The sequence below is a fragment of the Sturnira hondurensis genome, unplaced genomic scaffold (genome assembly GCF_014824575.4).
Source record: "Sturnira hondurensis isolate 20B ecotype Veracruz unplaced genomic scaffold, ASM1482457v3 Scaffold0006474, whole genome shotgun sequence".
NCBI lineage: Eukaryota > Metazoa > Chordata > Mammalia > Chiroptera > Phyllostomidae > Sturnira > Sturnira hondurensis.
The window spans coordinates 146,972-151,309 of NW_028079105.1; the positions used below are offsets into that span (position 1 = coordinate 146,972).

Here is a 4,338-nt window from a genome sequence, read left to right on the forward strand (position 1 = left end):
AGCTGTGTGGGAGGGACTGACTTAAGGGGAAAACTGAAACTCAGAGCTAACTGTGGGCTAAGGCTGGGGCTGCCGCAGTGGGAGATACTTCGAGTCTAATGAGAGAGTCTGCTGGAAAGTGCACTAGGGATGAGCTGGCAAGCTGCATTGTTCCCTCTCTGCCCTCCCCCCAACAGGGAACACACTAAAGAGGGTTGCCCTGCAGGGGTAAATATATAAGGCCCTGCCCCTTACAACTTATCAAGTGCACCAAGACAAAGAAATATGGCCCAAATGAAAGAACACAGAAAAACCTCAGAACTAAGCAATGAAGAGATTGCCAACCTATCTAATGGAGAATTTAAAGCCCTTGTGATCAAAATGTTCACAGAACTGATTGAGCTTGGTAAAAAGATGAAAGAACAAATGAAAGATATCCAAAATAAAATAAAGCAAAATATTAGGGAACCAACAATGACAGGAAGGAAACAAGGATTCAAAGCAATGATTTGGAACAAAAGGAAGAAGTAAACATCCAACTGGATCAGAATGAAAAAACAAGAATCAAAAAAAAATGAATAGAGGCTGAGGAACCTCTGGGACAACCTGAAACATACCAATATCTGAATTATAGGGGTGCCAGAAGGAGAAGAACAACAAGAAATTGAAAACTTATTTTAACAAATAATGAAGAAATACTTACCCAATCTGGCAAAGGAAATAGACTTCCAGGAAGTCCAGGAAGCTCAAAGAGTCCCAAAGAAGTTGGACTCAAGAAGGAACACACCAAGACACACCATCATTAAGTTATTCAAGATTAAAGACAAAGAAAAATCCTAAAAGCAGCAAGAAAAGAGAAGACAGTTACCTACAAAGGAGTTTCCATAAGGCTATCAGCTGATTTCTCAAAAGAAATCTTACAAGCAAGAAGGGGCTGGAAAGAAGTATTTGAAGTTATGAAAGGCAAGGACCTACATCCAACATTACTCTATCCAGCAAAGCTTTCATTTAGAATGGAAGGGCAGATAAAGTGCTTCCTAGATAAGGTCAAGTTAAAGGAGTTCATCACCAAGTCCTTATTATATGAAATGTTAAAGGAACTTATCTAAAAAAGATTAAAAATATGAACAATAAAATGACAACAAACTCACAACTATTAACAGGTGAACCTAAAGGAAAAGAAAAACAATGAAAACAAAAACTAAGCAAACACAGGACAGAAACAGAACCAGAGAAACGGACATCACACAGAGGGAGCTCAATGGGGAGGGCGAGAGGAGCAAGAAATGTATGGGGAAGAAGAAGCATAATTAGTAGGCATAAAATAGATGGGGAGAGATAAAAATGGTATAGGAAACAGAGGACACAAAGAATATATATGTACAACCCATGGACATGAACTAAGGGGGAAGCAATGCTGGAGGGTTGTGGGGAGCAGGATGGAAAGGGAATACAGGGGAGGAAAATGGGAAAACTGTAATAGCATAAATCAATAAAAATACATAAAAAAGAACAGTGCTTCAATTACTTTGAAAGGCAGGGAAAAGAGAAGGGCAGCATAATAAGTTTTCTACTTGAGCAGAGTATGTTTTTTCAGCATGATGCAAGTAAGGGGATATAGCCCTAATAGATTCAAATTGCTATAAAAGCTTGTGTGCACTCATCAGATTTATGCACTTGGGCCATAAAATCAAAAGTTTCTTAGAGAAGCATTTTATTAATTTAGCAATTTAAGTATAAATTCAGGAATAGAGAAGAAGTGCAAGCTTCTCCTACATCACAGTGTTATTGATGGATGCGAGGTTCTTGCAGCATCACAAGGAAAAGAATTTCCTGATACCCACATGGAAGGGTGAGGCTCTGTGATATGGTTCATTGATTATATGAAATTCAGAGAGTTCCTCTTCTGGCTTTCCAATGTCCCATCTCCCCTTGTCTCACCATGGAAAAAATTCAACCTGTCCTCAGCGAGGCCAAGACTAAGGCCAGTGTCCAGAGTTTCTGCTTCATATTAAAGCACAGTCCAGTCCAGCATCTGGCTGGCTTGGTGTGTGTTGTCAGTTGCAGTTCATTGCTGAGCTACAATATCCAGGCTCCCTCCTGGAATTTGTGTGTGAAGCCCCACTGGCCATGGGCCATGTGGCTGCTAAGGCCACGTGGCTATGGAGAGAAGATGTGCAAGTGCTTAGGGAAAATGCAAATTCCAGAGACAGAGAATTACTTTCTAGTTCCCCTGGGATTATATTAGCTTGGGGTTGGGTCAGACAAGGTGCTTTTTCAAAAGAATGAATCAACTTCCTGAATTTGATTGGGTTTGGGATTGTTTTACATTCTCTGAGTAGAATGGCAAGCTTCTTTGGTTTAGCACCTCTTAGCACCTCTCAACAACCAGTACTGTAAGAGGAGAAGGGGGAAGTGTTAATTCCCTTGGCAGAAAACAATGCTGTGTTCCTCTGGAGTATGAAAAGCTGTGGCTTCCTGGTGAACCAAACAGGCTTACACTTCCCTGTTGGGGACCACTCTGTGTGGTTTTGGAGATTGTGGCCCCACAAAAGCAAGCTTTCAAAGGACCTGGTAAATCTCCCTGGAAAACCAGGTAAAAATGCAAGTGGCAGGCATGATCCAACACTAACACCAAGGGTTCCTGTTGGAATCAGGCCTGATATGTACACTTTGTGCTTTGAAGCCTGCTCTGCCCAGCAATAAGACTTGTCAGTATAACCCAGATTTTTTAGTTCAAGGCATAAGGAATGAAACTCCCTACTTCATGATATGGTTGTACCCATCCGGCATCAGCATATCTTGCAGACCCTGACCTGAAAAGATTTGTGTTTCTTCAATTGTTATTTATAAATAGTGTCAGTTTTTTAATGACTATAACCTTTGGACATTGATGGATAAGCTATGCACTTGTGCTGTATTCCCCTGCACTCCCCAACCCTAATAAAGCTGTGTCAGAGAAGGGCCAGGGCATTCTCTACTAGAAGGAATGGGATGAGTCATTATTCTCATCCATGGAGGCCAGGAGAGCTCCAGTGGCCAAAGTTCCCCATATTCCCCAATTTCCTAAGCTCAGTTTCTAGCACTCTTTACTCCCTTCTCCTAGCTAAATATTGATGGTAAAAAAAGAAAAAGCATGTGCTCAAAAAAGCCTCTCTGATTTTTTTGCCCTAGGATTTCCATTTTAGCCTTCAAGCTAAAAAATCTATGCTTCAAATGAAGACCTAAACACCCCTGCCTATCAGTTCTGCCAACTAAATGACACAGCAACTTATATAGACTTTTGTTGGGACACTACTTTATTTCATAATTACTTCTTTACCTCTCTCATACCCTGTTCTGTGATGTTTTCAAAGGCAAAGATCATATACTGTTTGTGTCACCAAACCTTTCATAGAAAAGGTTTTTTTGAACCTGCCTCAGGTTTATTTGCACAAACACCACAGGAGGACCCCAGCCCTAGTCTTTCTGTCCTCATATCGGCAGACAGAGGCCTCTACTATGGAGCTTTCACAGGGGCCTGGGAACCTTTGGGAACCTGAAACTGAGCCTGAGCTGAAGCCTGAGTTGTGGCTGCATCTGTAGCCTGGGGTTTGGTTTGAGCCTTGGCCTTAGCCTTTGTTGGGCAGAGCCAGAGACCCTTGGTGATGCAGGCACAAGCATGTTTCCTGAACTTCAGGTGAGCAATGTAAGCAAGTTGACTGAACTTGTGGCTGCTGCCCTTTGTGATCTTGGGCTTGACCAGGGCCTTGATACCCTCAGCACATTCACTCATGGCCTTGGTGTTGTTGGCCTGCATCTTTATTCAGGCTCTTTTTGTTGTGATTCTTGGCAAAGCACATGTTTCTCTGAATTTGTGGTCTACCCCCTTGATAGATTTGTATCTTTGCAATTAGGGTTTCTTGATGCTGTTTTAGTGCCATTTTGGGACTGGTTGTACATAGTGTTGTTCCTAGACTTGTCCATCTCTCCATCCAAGTCCATAGCTCTTGGAAAATCCTGGGATTGGAAGAGCTCATAGAAAAGATTTTAACCATGTATACTCACAACCAAAATCAAGACAAGCGATGAAATAGCTAACTTCTGGAAGCAATGTATGTGCCCATCAGTAAATGAGTGGATAAAAAAAAAACTGGTACATTTACACAATGGAATGCTACACAGCAGAAAGAAAGAAGGAGCTCCTACTCTTCACAACACCATGGATGGAACTGGAGAACATAATATTAAGTGAAGTAAGCCAGGCAGTGAAAGACAAATACATATGATCTCACCTATAAATTGAACCTAATCAACAAAATAAATAAACAAGCAAAATATAACCAGAGACATTGAGATAAAGAACAAACTGACAGTAAT

General features: G+C 41.3%; 1 pseudogene; it reads right to left on the reverse strand.

Moving 5' to 3' along the window:
• Positions 1 to 3,465: 3,465 nt before the first annotated feature.
• On the reverse strand, positions 3,466 to 3,945 carry LOC118989293 (60S ribosomal protein L29-like; annotated as a pseudogene).
• Positions 3,946 to 4,338: the final 393 nt, after the last annotated feature.